This window comes from Phascolarctos cinereus, unplaced genomic scaffold (assembly GCF_003287225.1).
Source record: "Phascolarctos cinereus isolate Bilbo 61053 unplaced genomic scaffold, phaCin_HiC Scaffold_7;HRSCAF=346, whole genome shotgun sequence".
Taxonomy (NCBI): Eukaryota; Metazoa; Chordata; class Mammalia; order Diprotodontia; family Phascolarctidae; genus Phascolarctos; species Phascolarctos cinereus.
In genome coordinates, this window is record NW_027556180.1 from 22,650,754 (window position 1) to 22,667,129 (window position 16,376).

At 38.5% G+C, this 16,376-nt stretch overlaps 1 pseudogene; it reads right to left on the bottom strand.

The window, feature by feature from the left end:
* Positions 1-1,110: 1,110 nt before the first annotated feature.
* LOC110210204 (ferritin heavy chain pseudogene) lies at positions 1,111-4,448 on the bottom strand (annotated as a pseudogene).
* Between the last annotated feature and the right edge of the window lie 11,928 nt (positions 4,449-16,376).

The following is a 16,376-nucleotide window of genomic DNA, read 5'->3' on the forward strand; positions in this document are numbered from 1 at the left end:
ATTAATCTTTTCTCCTGAAGGATTATACTAACTTTTGGTGGGTAGATTATACTGGTATAACTATATTGCCTTTGTCTTCCAGAATATCCTTCCAAGCCCTTCACATCTTTTACTTGGAAGTTGCTAAATAATGTTTGATCTTGACTGTGGCTCCATTATATTTGAATTGTTTCTTTTTGGTTGCTTGAAATATTTTCTCCTTGACGTGATATCTCTGGAATTTGGCTATAACATTCCTAGGAGTTTTCATTTTAGGATCTCTTTCAGAAGGTGATTGGAATATTCTTTCAATTTCTATTTTACCTTCTGACCTAAGAGATTGGGGCAGTTTTTTTATTATAATTTCTTGAAATATGATGCCTAGGCTTTTTTTTTTTGGTTACTGGCTTTCAGGTAATCAAATAATTCTTAAGTTATCTCTCCTTGATCTATTGTTAGATCAGTTTTTTCTTTTTGATGAGATAGTTCACATTTTAAAATAATTTTTCATTCTATTAACTTTGTTTTGTTGTTTATTGATATTTAATGGAGTCATTAGCTCCTACTTGTCTAATTCTATTTTTTTAAAAAAATATGTTCTTCAGTGAGTTTTTGTGTATCTTTTTCCATTGCTTTTTAAGGAGTTCTTTTGTTCACTGAATTTTTGTGTCTCTTTTGCCACTAGGCCAATTCTGTTTTTTTTTTTTTAAGGTGTCATTTTCTTCAGTATTTTGGTGATTTTTTTTTACCAAGTCATTAGTTTTATTTTCATAATTTTCTTGCATCACTCTCATTTGTTTTATAATTTTTCCCTCTACCACTCTTATCTCTTTCTTTAACTTTTCCAGGAATTCTTGTTGGTCTTGTGTCCAATTAGAATTTTTTTTTTCTTAGAAGCTTTGCTTATAGCTGTTTTCATATTGTTGTCTTCTAAATTTGTGTCTTGGTCTTCCCTGCCACCAAGGTAACTTTTTTTTTCCTCATCAGTACCAAGTCCCTTTATTGGGATGTAAATGGTGGTAGTTTTTTGGTACAGATTATGAAAAGATCAGGTAATCAAAACATGCATGCACTGAAAGACAGTAAGAGTCATGCTCACAGTTCCCAAGTATGGGGGATGCCAGGTATGACTTAGCTCTCATTGTCACTGTATCCAAAGGTATGCTTGTCAAAAAGATATTCCACCCTGCCAGAATCAGGAGCCCCCATTTTGCACAGGTTGGTTGCATGATCACCCAATTGTTTGATGGACTTTACCTGTTCATCCAAGTAGTGGGTTTTGATGAAATTATGTAAATGGGGGTCATTCTTGTCAGTTGCCAGCTTGTACAGTTCCACTAGCGATTGATTGACATTTTTTCCAAGTGCAGAGCACGCCCTGTTGCATTCTGCCCGCTCTCTCAGTCATCTCGGTCTTGATGTCTTGTAGGAAGATCCAGCCTTGCTGGTTTTGGAATTTCATCAGCTTCTCAGCATGCTCCCTGTCCTTATGGGATTGGTGTAGGAAATACTTGGCAAAAGTTTTCAATGTCACATAATCTTGGTTGAAGTAGTAAGGCATGGACAGGTAAATGTAAGAGGTGTAGAGCTCCAGGATGGTCTGCCAGTTGATGGTGACCTCCGAGTCCTGGTGGTAGTTCTATCACACCTGAGAAGGGAGAAGGTTGTCATGGCAGTAGAGATGGTAGAGGTGGCAAAGAGGAGGAGGAGGCTGGAGGAGGTGGCTGCAGCTGAGGCTGGGGTGGTGGGTATCGGCTCTCTGGGGCTGCTGCTGCTCCAATTGGAGGACTGAAGAAATGTTGGCTAGTGGAGGTGAAAGTGGAGAGGTGACTAAGGGCAGCTCCTGCCAGAAATCAAGCTTCGACTATCGTTGAAGCAGGAAACCACGGTGACTCCCCTTCCTTGTGCTTCTGGACCGTAATAGCTTTTTATAGTCAAGTTCTTTTTTGTTTGTTTGTTTGTTTGCTCATTTTTTCCAGCCTATTTCTGGACTTTGTGTTAAAACTGAGCTGTTTTCACTTTGAGGTGGGAGGTACTATTCCGAGCTTCAGGATTTTTTTGTGCTGCTTTTTTCAGAGCTACTTCTTGGGGGTTGCAAAGTTTCAATGTTTCTAAGGTAAGTGATCCATGTAGAGATGTCCTCACTGTTCTCGTGGCCTGCCTTCTTGGTCTTGGGGTATGGTCTTTTGACCAAGCCTAAGTTTTACAAAACAAATCATGTTGTGAAGGGGATTTGGTTTTGTGAAGTTTGGATTCAGTTAAAGGGCCACACTGGAGGACCCAGAGGGCCACATGTGGCTTTGAGGCCACAGGTTCCCCTCCCCTGCTGAGCTCTGGTCTTTACCCAGAAAAGCACAATGAAGCTGCCTCTAGGACCTCTAGCTGTTACTGCTGCCACATATACTCTGGGCCAGCGACCACTCCCGTGTTACAGACCTTTCCTGCTGACTTCCTAATCTGTCTAAGGCTTGAGAAATGTTTCACCCCCAAACTTTCATTAGCTCTGCTACTCCAACATTTGATTTGTGGCATTATTTTAAAGTTGTTTATATAGGAACGTCAGGAAAGTTCATCTGGGTTGATGCCTCTCCTCTGCCATCTTGGCTCTTCCAAATGTAAACTTCTTAACATAGACTTTGAGGCCCTCCACGACCTAGCTCCATTTCTAACCACCACTCCTCACATAGTGTTCCATCTAAATCGATAGACTGCCTAGCCCTTGATGCCATGCTGCTTCCTCTTGCTTCCTCTTGCATAGGCAACTCCTTTGGTCCAGCAAAGAGTCCATGTGTATCTCTATCTGCTCAAATCCTTCCTTTCCTTTACAACTTAGCTCACATACCACCTTCTCCACGAAGCCTTTCTAGATTACTCCATCTAGCAGAAGACCTCTTATATTTCCCCTACATGATGCTGAAAATGATTCTTCCATTTCCTCATCTCAGAAGTGAAGTGGAGGTGGAGTAGAAAATCTCTCCCAAATGCCAAATTCAATAAACTCGTTTTCTTGAATGTTAGTTGACAAACTGACTTTTTAGACAGGATGGATAAGAATTCCATTCAATTCACCAAGAGTTCACTGATTCATAATGGAAACAAAAATAGGATGATTTATGAGGTCGATATTTTTGCTGCTGGAAGAGGCAGAGATGCAGGTCTAGTTTGCGGACTTCCTTGCAGTAAAACTCAAGTGCTCCACTGTATAATCAATTTGCTGCAGACTTGGTGATTACCATAACATTAGCCCAATCAATGTAGACATATTTCCCACTTTCAAAAATAATTGAGAGTCTTTTGTTCTGGGAATCTTCCCAATTCAGAGTAAAGAGAATTTCCTGTCATTAAAATGTAATGCTTCAGCTTTCGGCAAATCAGTTCTTCTCACATTAATGTAATGTTAACACATTTTATATCAGTTTTACAGCTGGGGAAATCAATCAAAAAGGATAAACAGCATGCCAAAGAAAACCCTATTAGGAAGGATAGCTCATGGTATTCCTGTGTTTTTCCAAATTAATGTTTTATGTGTTTAAGTGTAGCAACAATCCCATTATTTCTTTCCATTCCCTTATTCTCCTGTACATGGCAGGAGATATATGGCTGAAGTATCCGTAGGAAGTGATGAGAGAGATGTAGCTAAGTTCAAGGGTAAAAAGTGAGCTGATGGTAGCAGCAGTCATTTTCATTTGGGGGCTTGTAGCTAAGTACATTCACCTTGTTACATTCACCTGGCTGTAGCCAGAAAAGATCTAACATCCCCTGGTCAAGACGTCTGGTATGAAGGCTATCTCTTGTCATTGAAGCAGGAGGTACTTTTCCTCAAGGTCCCCTTCCTCTATCCCCAGTCCATTTACCATCACATGATTTCCACAATTGGTTTTTTGAGAATTTTTTCCTCTTTGTCTAGTAAACCAAGTGCTGATCATAAGCTTTTTGCCTAATCAAAGGGAAACAGCAGTGAGGAACTGGAAAAAAAAGAAAACCATAGATTCCTTAAAATTTCTAGCTTCAAAATGGTTGTAAGTCTGTGTGAATTTTTGGGGCTTGGGTTAGCATATTTAGGTTGGAATAGCAAGCTTTTTACTTCTTAATGTGTTACTTAAATGTAAATGATGAATTCAAGCATGTATCTACTTCTATGGAGATCCAGCTACCTTATCCCAAGGTCAAGAAATTCACATGTGCTACAAAATAGCCAGGTCAGGAAGGAGTAGGGCTTCACTAGTAGGTCAGAGCTCAAAGCCAGATCCTACTTGAGATGATCCCAAATTCACTTCCCTCTGGAAATCAGAGGGGTGCAGATGAGGAACCAATTGCTGTGGCTCTAGTAACCATACTGATTGTGACATAGGGCACTTTTGGTACTTGGACACATGCAAAGACAGCCAGGGTGAATGTGATATTCCCCAGTAAATGGCTATCACAAGCACCTGGTGGTTGTACATCACCTGAAAATCATTATTTATCATGTATCGGACCTAGCTCTTTTATCAAAATAAATGTACTCTCAACTAATAATGTTTATAATCTCTCTTTTGAGAATATCAGAGAAATTTATTTAAATTGAAATAGAGTTGGTTGTTGTCTCAAGGGCCAAACCACATGGATTAGGGTAGTAGTTTTCTTTTAGAAGTTTATGAACCATTTGAGGGGGACAGCTAGGTGGTACAGTGGATAGTGTACCAGCCCTGGAATCAGGAGGCCCCAGGTTCAAATCTGGCCTCAGACATTTGACACTTACTAGCTGTGTGACCCTGGGTAAGTCACTTAACCCTGATTGCTTCACCAAAAAGCCAAAAAAAAAAGTTTGTGAGCCCCTCGAATGTTCGTGATGATGATTCAAGAGATATTTGCTAATTTTTATAGCACTTTAAGCAGAAAAGAACTGCAGAACATTATGATCAGTATAAAAATTATGCTAAGTGTTCACAACAAATTTTTGTTGTTTTTGAAAGGGGTTTTTGTAATAATAAAAAAAACCTGGAAAACAAAATTTGAGGAATAATTGCTTTATACCTCAGGTTGCTTATTCTGAAAATAGAAGTACTCAAAATGAAACTATTACTTTCTTACTAACATACTATGGAAGATTCCTCCCACCTCCTACTTTAAAGTCTTTTGAACACTGTTTTCAATTACTTGGGTTATTAATATATATGCTTTATATAATAACTGTTTCCTTTTGAAACTATGGTTTGAAACAAGTATATGAAACAATATGTATGAAACAATTTAAAAATTAAATAATAAAGTATATTGTTAAAGGAAAACTGTGATTTCTTTTGTAAAGGGAGGGACCTTTTCTGATGTAAATAATAAGCCCCTAATGCATCTACGTTGTAATTCCAAATTTTTCTGTAGTGTTTTCTCAAAGTAGAGGTAAACTTTGGAAGTAAATGTAGAATGGATGATACCGATTTTTATTTCTTATGCATGTCATATTGGCAATATCCTGCAGTCTATCTTAACCAATCACATGTCTCTCTCTTGCTCTAATTTAAACTCTCTGAAGTTAATGCTATTCCATGTTTCACTGCCATATGGCATCACCAGAAGAATATCAGTCTTAAAAATATGTATTTTTGTTTTGAGAAAAGCTTGGAGTCATTGAAAATGTATTATTTCTCAAATGTGATATAACTTGCTTCTTTCCTCTATCCAGTTTTCTGTGTATTTGATTTTCTGTCTATAGTAGCTGCCTAATATATATGCTGGTGTAATTGTTTTACATGCATGAAAATTACGTAGGAAATGGCAAAAGTGCTTGCTGGGGTCCAGTCCTTTATCCATTTCCCAGTTTTCAATATAAATCAGTAGCTTATTTGAATAGGTCCGGTTGGAACCATTTGGCTTATTCATCACCTGTTCTGATTTTTTTCTCTATTTTAATTTTTTTTATTTTACTGATTCTGATCTTTGTTCTAACAAGTGAGGGGTCTAACTCTGTAGCTGATTCAAAAGTGATCCCCACAGTAAGTAGCTTTTTTCTATCAATGCATATTTAATTTAAGATGATATTCAGTTTTTTCTGTGTTTGATCTTTACTCACTCTTTTTGAAGAAAATGTCCATCGTAATAAAAGCATGAAGATTCTCTGTAATCTAGAAGCACTCTGTGAAGCCAGGTGGTACAATGGGTAGAGTGTTTGACCTAAAGTTCAGATTTAGTGACTATACTTACCTAGCTATGTGACTTCAGGAAAGTCATTTAACCTCCATTTCCACATCTGTAAAATAGGGATAATAATGGCACTACCTCCAAGGAGGTTGTTGTGAGAACTAAAATGAGATTGTACTTTTAAAGTGCTTCACAAAACTTAAAGTACTTTATAGATACTATTATCCTTGTTATTATTGCTATTACTATCATTAGACCTGGGCAACTTTCATTTCTTAAACTCAAGCCGTATCTTACAAAATATTTTATTTGTTCACTCACATGGGTATATGCAAGATAACAACAACAAAAAAATCCTTAGAGGCAATAATAAATGATAAATGCTCTCAGGTGATAAACTGTCTCAAGAAATTATTGTTCCTATTAACTCTCTATGAACAATAAAACCTAAATGAACTAACTTTTTAATTTATTTCTCTAAAGAGCACTAATGAGCCATCCTCCCATCCAGCTGCAACTTCCTAACCTCCTCCGATTTCACTTAAAAATAGACATCAATATTGATATAATTGACTTCCTGAAGTAGCATGTTGACAGGTTAATCCTCAGAAATTATTTAGCATACCAGCAGTAAATTTCATGTTAATAGATGTCTAAATACAGTATAATATTTAGCTCTCCCTAAGCGTCCTTTGCTCTGAAACTTTGGCATTGTCACTATGAAAATGAAGGTTGAAGGTTTCCAAGGACTAAACACCATTTCCTGCCTTTTTTTTTAGGCAATTGGGGTTAAGTGACTTGCCCAGTGTCACACAGCTAGTAAGTGTCAAGTGTTTGGTCTGGGGCTGGATTTGAACTCAGGTCCACCTGACTTCAGGGCCAGTGCTCTATCCACTGCGCCACCTAGCTGCCCCTCCTGCTTTTCTTTAAGGAATTGTTATAATCAAATTATTTTAACCTAATGGGAAGCCCTTCCAGCCATATATTTGAAACCTATCCGGAATGGTGGAAGTAGCCAACATTTGTGCTCCACTGGTATATCACAGGGTCATCTCCATACCATCATCTCCTATTGGAATATGTATCTTTTTTTTAGGGGGGGGAGGGAACAAGTGTAGACATCACATAAATGATTTCTTTTGAAAGAACACTTGAGTACTGAATGAAAAAACATATTTAACTCAGCGTGGTATAGTGGTTAGAGAGCTGGCCTCAGAGCTAGACAGACCTCTGTTTGAGTTCTCTGCCAGATACTGGTTGTATGACCCTAGACGGGGCATTTACAACTAAGTTCACTAGACAGCTAAGAACTCTCTGGTAAAGGAGGTGCCTTGCTGTGTAAGGAAGTTCATGACTCTGAAATTCCTGTATCAATAAACTCACAGGACCAGTTGGCTCCCTCCATATACCCTTCTCACCTTGTGAGTTGGAATTGGCTTAACTGAGTTTCTCCTTTGTTTTAAAAAGCCTCGGACGGTATTACTCTCCTTCCATTTCATTGGTAGGCTGCAGAACTTCCAAGTTACTCTTTTATTGCTTATTAAATGTTTGTCAAATGAAGAAGCTGCTGGTGGCTGCTAATTGGTATGGTTTCCCATCATCCTGTCATATTGTCTTGGCAAAAAAATGTAGCAAAATAAAGATCTGCTAATTAGCTGTGTGGGTCTGTTAACAAGTGATTTCACAGTGCATATGCACAGGGAAAAAAAGGGAAAAATCCTCTGAAAATGCTGTTTTCATCTTGAGTTGGAAAAAATATATTGTTAGTAAGAGACAAAAGAAAAAAGCTGCAATATAATGAAATTATAATTGAGAAGATTGCAGAATCCAAAGAGATCTGTGGGGAAAAAAACCAAAAATTAAAAAACATGACAAATGAGCTACAAGTAAGCTAAAGTTTGGAACAAAGTTCAGGGAATCAAGGTAGACTACCTCATTATAAAACCATATTTTATATCCATTGGTGTTCAATTATTTCTGTATGTGTGTGTGCGATTTAAAAAAAAATCACCAACCTAATAAAACAAATTGACCAGAGTCTAGTTCCTTCCTTATGAAAAGAACTGGGGAAAGATCAAAATCAATTCATTACATGAAAGATGCCTATAAGAGAGGAAATGACAAAAACTTTACAATTGCTCAGGAAAAGAAAAACAACTTGAATCACTTTTATAAAGCATCAAAAAGCTCAATTTCTTTGCAAAGATGCAGCTGAAGTTGATGCTGGCTCTGCAGGAGGAATGCAGCAGAATCAGATGAAACTGAGAGATTCCATCAGTTTGATTCCAGGTGGTCAGTATCCATGTCACCATTAGATTTGTCCCAGTCCTTAATGCTCATAGAGTGGTTGGTTTGTTACTTTGAGAAATAGTGGATGGGACCAGGGGGATCATTTGGTAACAGGAGGTTATTTTGCATTTTTAATGAAATCCTCCTTTGCTGTCCTCTATACTAGACTGAAAAAGACCTGGTGATTATTTTTTTTTTGACTGGGACATAAAAAGAACTCTATCCAATGCAACTTGTGGCTCTATGTGCCCATGTGAAATGGAAAATTGAAGATAATGTTGGATTTATGAACCAAATAAATTTTACCTTTATGGACAGCTAAATTCACTGGGTAATTGTCACCTAAAGAATCATTTTGGTCATATGTAGTAGTTCTCTTTTAAGATAACAATAACAATAATAATATCTAACATTTGAATAATGTTCAAGGTTTACAAAATATATAATAATAATAATATCTAATATTTATGTATTGTTTAAATGCCTACTATATTGGGGGTACTGTGTTAAGTGCTTTATAAATACTATCTTACTTGATTTGCACAACCACCTAGAAAGTAGGTGCTATTATTATACCCATTTTTCAGATGAGGCAGACAGTGATTTAAGTGACTTGACCCTTCACCCACCTAGTGTCTAAGGGCATATTTGAAATCAAGTTTTCCTGATTCCGGGTCTAGTGTTTTATCCACTGCCACCTATTTGCCTTCACTTTACATCTTTTTTTTTTCCTCTCCCACTCATGCATGTTAGGGATCTAGGGCACCCTTTAAGAAAACATTAGAAGAGAATTGGCAGGAGAGGCAGAGTCAAGATGGTGGAGTAAGAGTCAGTATTTTTCCAAGCTCACCCAGCACACCTCTTCCACAACAGCCCAGGAAAATTCTGATTGGGAAAGCCAACAACAACACAATAACCACAAACCACACACCATAGTGTGTCATTTTTGCAGCCCAGGTCCCCTTAGGAAGACAGAGCTGTCTGCAGTCATAGGCAGTGGGGCAGCAGTGAGGTAAAGGTAGGAAGCATTTCAGTGCCCAGGGACTACACAGGGGCTAGGACTGAACTGCAGTACAGAAAAAGACCTGGGGACCCCTGAACTAATGCTGGAGCGCAAAGAGGTGCTATGTGGCAAATCTGTCCGCCATTACCCGGTACTAGGTCCCAGCTACAGGGTGGAGAGCAATTACTTCAAGTGAGAGGTGCCCTAGCTGTGTGTAGACCAAAGAACCAGATCCAGAAACCTAATTGTGTGACTCTGAGCCTAAGGGAAGAGTTGGAGTGGGGCAGGGGTAGGACTCAGTTCTAACCCTTAGCCATCCTGTACATACGCCTGAAGGGGAAACCAGGGCAACAGACAAAGACCAAAGGAGAGCCAGGTGTTCAGGATTTCTGGAGCTGCGAAACCACCCAGTGGTCTAACAGTTACTGAGTCCATGGCAGTCTACCAAAAGTCAACCACACCCAAGCCAATAGACCCATGCCTGGGTCAGGAACTTGCAGAGCTCAGACGAGCCTCCTCAAGTTGTCCCCATACATCCCATCTGTGAGATCAGTAGGTTTTGCATAATGAGCATATTTTTTTTAAATGTTAGTGCTCAGCCATGCTGTGCGATGACTAATATTGATAAACTCAGCTTAACTTCCCAGCAATACAAGGATCTAAGACATCTCCAAAGGCCTTGTGCTGGAAAATGCTGTCCACATCCAAAGAAAGAACTATGGAGTTTGAATGCAGATTAAAGCATACTATTTGCTTTTTTTTCTTCTGTTGAGTTTTGTTTCCTCTTTCTGGTGGTTCCTCCCGTTGGTTCTAATTCCTATTTACAACATCACTAATGTGAACATATGTTTAATAGGCATGTATATGTATAGACTATATCAGATTGTGCACCATCTTGGGGATGGTGGTGGGCAGGGAGAGGGAGAAAAATTTTAAACTCAAAAGCATATGGAAGTGATTGTTGACAAATCAAAATAAATTAAAAAAATAAAAATGTTATTGCTTTGGGGATTTTCTTCTGAATTATCCTTCTCTTTTGTGCATTTGCTTTCCCAATCTATTGTTTTCTGTTTCTTTGGTGAGACTTTCCATTACATATTCCAGTGTCTTTGATTCTGCCTATTATTTTTGCTGTGAAGGCCCAAAATGTTGCTCTTATAATTCTCATTTCTCTTTAGCACTACCAAAAAACAGTGTGTTGCAATGGCATATTCTCCTCAAATTCCACAGGGTCCTCTGTTCCATCAAGTGCTGGATCATTTTCCTTTGTTTTGAAATATTAATTCACAGATGCCTGAACTTATTTAGTAGATCTGGAGCCCATATTTCCTTCTCTTATTACTATTTTCTCTGTTGATTTATCTGCTTAAGTTTAAGGTCCTTGAGTTTTCTTCTTCCTGAGATATTTGGTAATTTCAATCTTTTTATCTGTTTGTTTATTTCTTGGTCAGATGGTTCAGTTCTGCCTGACTCTTTTTTACTTCTTTTAGGATTTTCTTGGTAAAGATATTGGAATGATTTGCTGTTTCTTTCTCCTGCTCATTTTACAGATAAGGAACTGAGGCAGCAAAGTTAAGTGACTTGCCCAGGATCACACAGCTAATAAGTATGTGATGCCAGATTTGAACTAAGGAAGATGAATCTTCCTGATTCCAGTCTTGACACTCAATCCACTGTACCACCTATTTGCCCTTACTATTTTTATTCCCTGTTTTCTACTACTATTTACTTTCTATCTCCCCTCTGAAGGTGGTTTCCTTGGGTTCTGGGTCTCAAAGGTTCTCAGCCACCTTTCACAAGAGGCAATTCATAGTTCACCAGTCTAGGTCTCTGTCTCAAGTGAATTTTGTGTAGGCAGAACTGGCCCTAGCCAGTTTCTGACTACTTTCCTTAAGAATTAGTGGAATGTTCCTCAGACCTCTCCACCCCAGCAATGGTGTCCTGTGTTTCTTCCTCTGTTACTCAGTTCTCCAGGTTGTCACCAACAGCTCAGAACTCTACAGCCTTGGTGCAATGGGTCTGTCCCTCCAGGTATTGGCAGTTTGGAGCTTTACCCTGTTGGTGCTACCTGGTGTTCCTCTGAAGCACTGGCTGTCTGTCCTAGCACCAGACATACTTTGGTCCTAAAGGGCTCCTGGTAAACAGGTCATAGAGCCACTGATTGTCATGGAAGTTACACAGCCTTGAGATAGGGTCTCCCATGAACTGGAAAAGTGGAGAGGGTACAGAAGTATGAGGCTAGGTTTTGTTAAAAGCCCATGTGTTAGGTCTTTGGTTCTGCTAGTACAGTCTCACTTCAGGTGAAGGAAGGGTACAGAAGGCTGCTCAGGGTTATGAATGTCAGTTCATTTTTCTTTAAACTTAATTTGGATTCTGGGTGTCCTAGACCATAGGGACTGGGTACATAATTTTTGTTTCAGAGATTTTTGGGAAGTAATACAGATCAAAGAAAATGTCTAGTCTTTGATCTTGTTGCTCATGTGACCTGGAAGCTCTCCCTCACTTGTTATGATGAGTTTCCAATGCATCATATGCACTAGCTTTTGATATGGAAGGTTGATCTCCCCCATTAGATAGTGAGCTTTTTGAAAGCTGTGTGGTCCCTGGCACAGAGGAGGCATTTAATAAATCCATGTTGAATTGATTTGATTCTAAACATTACATGAGATGACTGAAACAACACCAAGGGCAAATCACAGGTTAGAAATGGCTAACACAAGATACAAGTCAGAGATGGCCAAGACAAGCACCTAGGTGCTATTTTCATGACTGGGTCTATTCATAAAGGAGAATACAGACACTGTGAAGGAAATTATGAATTTGGCTTGACTTCACACAATGGTGCTGTTCATGGGTCATTGGCTTCTGTCCCCTATCCAATGCCTGGTGATTCTCAGGAGGGTTTTTTTCTATTTCTTTTAATGTTATATGTTATTGAGAAAGGCATCCTACATTCAGGATAAGGCAACCTGAATTTATGTCTCAGCTCTATTACTTACTAGCTGCATGATTTAATTAACCTCAGCCTCAGATTCCTTGGCAATTAAATGAGCATAATAATATTTGTATATTTGTACTACTTATCTCACATGATATGGGTGGAGGAGAGAGAGAAGAGAAAGGAATAAGCATGTATATAGCACCAGTTATATGCCAGACACTGTGCTAAGAACTTTACAAGATTATCTCATTTGATCCTCACAACAACTCTAGGAGGCAGGTGACATTATCATTGCATTTTATAGTTGGGGAAACTGAGGCAAAAGAGGTTAAGTGACTTGCCCAAGGATCACAAAACTAGTTAGTGTCTAAGTCTGGATTTAAACTAAAGGCTTCCAGACTCCAACCCCAGTGCTATAACAACAGGGCCGCCTATCTGTGTTATGAAGAAGTTAGTTTAATAGTTTCTTTGAAGGGGTGGTAGTGATAGCAGTGAAGGTAGAATTTCTCCCCATTAAGGAAATACCTTATCAAATCAGATCAGCAACTGTTCTGCCAATTCTGCTTTTCATAAATTGCCATGGGGAACCTGAAACATTGTCATCAATCAATAAACATTTACTAAGCTAGGGGCAGCTAAGTACTCAATGGATAGAGTGCTGGGCCTAGAATCAGGAAATCCAGAGTTCAAATCCAGCCTTGGACACTCACTAGTAGTGTGCTGCTGGGCAAGTCACGTAACATCTGTCTTTTTTCTTAACTGTAAAATGAAGATAAAATAGCACCTAATTTACAGGGTTACTGTGAGGATCAAATATGATATTATTTATAATGTGCTTATAGTATCTGACACGTATTAAGTGTTATTTAAATGCTTATTCCTTTCCCTATTAAGCACACAGTATGTGTTAGGCACTGGCCCTGGATCACTGGAGATGCAAAAAACCCAGAAAAACAGGGTCCCTGCCCTCAAGGAGTTCACATTCTAATGGGAAGGAGGGATTTATAAACAAATGTACATACAAGATTTGCTCAGGGTCATGTCATTATGTGTCAAAAATAGGACTTGAACCCAGGTCTTTAAGACCAAATCTGGTTCTTCTTTATGCTATATTGCTTTACCTATCTATCTGTCTATCTATCTATCTATCTATCTATCTATCTATCTATCTATCTATCTATCTATGTATCTATCTATCTATCTGCCTATCTTTTTACATAGAATTATGTACATACACACTAGTAAGATTTTATTTTTGATTGTAATAACCACCTGATACTCAATTCAATTCAACAAACATTTATTGCATGTCTACAACATTCCAGATTTTCTGGACTCAAATACAAAAATCAAATAGTTCATGACATAAAGGAGTGGACATTTCACAAAAGGAAATAATGTTCATCCAGATAAGGAAAAAAATGAAATTTTCAAAAATATATTTTACTTCATTAAATATTTCCCAATTACATGTAAAAAGTTTGAGTTTCAAATTTTCTCTCTCCCTCCCACCCTTTCCCTTTCCCAAGAAGGCAAGGAATTTGATATGGGTTATACATGTGAGGTTTTACAAAACATTTCCATATTAGCCATGTTGCAAAAGAAAACACAGACAAATAAAATGTCTAGGAAGAATAAAGTTAAACAAAAGTATGCTTCAATCTGCATTCAGAGTTGATCAGTTCTCTCTTTGGAGGTGAATGGCATTTTTCATTACGGGTCCTTTGAAATTATCTTGTGTCATTGTCTTGACCAGAGTGGCTAAGCCATTTGCAATTGGTCACCATACAACACTGCTGTCACTATGTACAATGTTCCCAGATTTTTCTGAAACCATCCTTTTTGTCATTTCTTTTAACATAAAAGTACTCCATCATAATCATATATCACAACTTATTCAGCCATTCTTCAGTTGACGGGTGTCCCCTCCATTTCCAATTCTTTGTTACCACAAATATATATGTGTATGTATATGTGTAATATGTGTGCATATACACACATATGTACACATGTGTCAATACACATATATATGCGTATAGATACTTATGTATATGTGTACATATCTGCAAATGGATCCTTATCCCTTTTCTTTAATCACTTTGGGATACAGACTGAAAAGTGGTGTTGCTGAGTCAAAGGGTAAAACAGATACAGTTTTTAAATGAAGAGAACACCAACAATTAGAGGGAATTAGGAAAGGCTTCTTTTAGAAGGTGACAAATGAGCTAAACCTTGAAGGAAGCTTAAGGATGTTAAGAAGCAGAGGAGAAGAAAGAACCTTGGAACCAAAGAGAGCAAACCATTCAAAGCCACTGATACAGGAGAGTGGAGATGTCCGGCCGAGTTGGGAGCACAACAAACACTCATTTGACTGGAATGTTGAATGCGTGGTTAAGGATCATGTGGAATAAACCTGGAAGAGAAGGTGGGAGACAGATTGTAGAGTGTTTTAAATGCCACCAAAGACTAAAATAAGTTAAACTGCAAACATATGACTCTTTCATTCCATTAGAATAAACATCAAAATTAAAGTCCTCTCATGGCATTAACTGGTAAATATAAATTTAGAAAATGGTAGCTTCAGGAAATAACAAAACATAACCCTTCTTGAGGCCGTAATTAGTTGGATGGAATTTATCAAGGATTTAAGAGCAAAGTGATCTTCCTTATTACCACCATCGTGTTCTTTTACTCTCCCTCATCATAATATAAATAAATGTTGATTGGCTTTTATTATTGGAAGGGTAAAGGTGAGACTTCATGGACATTTCATAACACAGGGATCTGAGCTTTGAGATTGGTCTGTTCAGACCTATGCACTCAAGTGAACACTTTTGATCTTGCCAGTCAGATGCCTGGAGCTAAGGAGAAGATCCCAGTTATCTAATTACGGGCAGCAACTGTTCCTAATTATAAGGTTCTGATGCAAAACTAGTTCCTTACTCACTCAGCTAACAAACTCTCTCTCTCTGTCTCTCTCTCTCTGTCTCTCTCTGTCTCTCTCTCTCTCTCTCTCTCTCTCTCTCTCTCTCTCTCTCTCTCTCGTTGTTTTTGTTCTCCCCTCCCTTCCCCTCCCCCCACCTTTCTTTTTAAAAAAATCCTATCCTTCATTGAAATCAAAAGATTTCAAAAGATCAGGAATTATTAGCCATAACCTATTCTGATGCCTTCATTTATGGGGAAGCTGTTTCCCAGACAAAATAACTTCACTCTCCCTGGTCACACAACAGTACATATCAGAACTGGAGTTTGAACTCGGTGTCTCATATTCCAGGAAGAGTTGGACAGAACTGAACATGAATGGACAGGACTGAACAACAACACTTTAAAGGAAGCATTTAAAGGAGGCAGATGCGTGGTACAGTGGATACAGTGCCTGGCCTGGTGTCAGGAAGACTCTTCTTTCCTGTTTGCCTCAGTTTTACCATCTGTAAAATGAGCTGGAGAAGGAAATGGCAACTCCAATATCTGGGTCGTGAAGAATAAGAAATGACTGAACTTAAAAATGACTGAAAACGACTGAACGACTGAAGAATTTCTGAGAATCAGAGGTAAGGAGGGAGTACATTCAGACATGGGGGTAGCTGAGCAAAGACACAGTGGTGGGAGATGGATTATCATGTACAACTAATTGGTAGTAGGCAGCCATTTCTAGAATGCAGTTTTCATGAGGGGAGTAACAAGAATTATGTCTAAGAAAGGTAGGCAGAAATAATCATTTGAAATTGTAAGTAAGGTGAATTTTAGTGTGTCTAAAGTGGATTTTTTGTTATTCTTTCTTAGAGTTTTCTTCTCAGGATCCATAGCCATAACAATCTCTACTTCCCAGGTGTTAGATATGAGTTCTCATTACCATGGTTCAAAACAGTTTCTGTGGTGCAGTCGTGGTAGATATAGGGGTGAAGTGATGAAAGCTGTGAGTCTGTTGCTGGCAATATGCCTTCTTTGTCTGTTGCCCTATAAATCAAGTGGTTACTGGTCAGTGAGTGGCGAGCCCCTTAGGGGTGAATTGGAATGCTGTGTGTGACTTGATCAGCCCCCATCAAG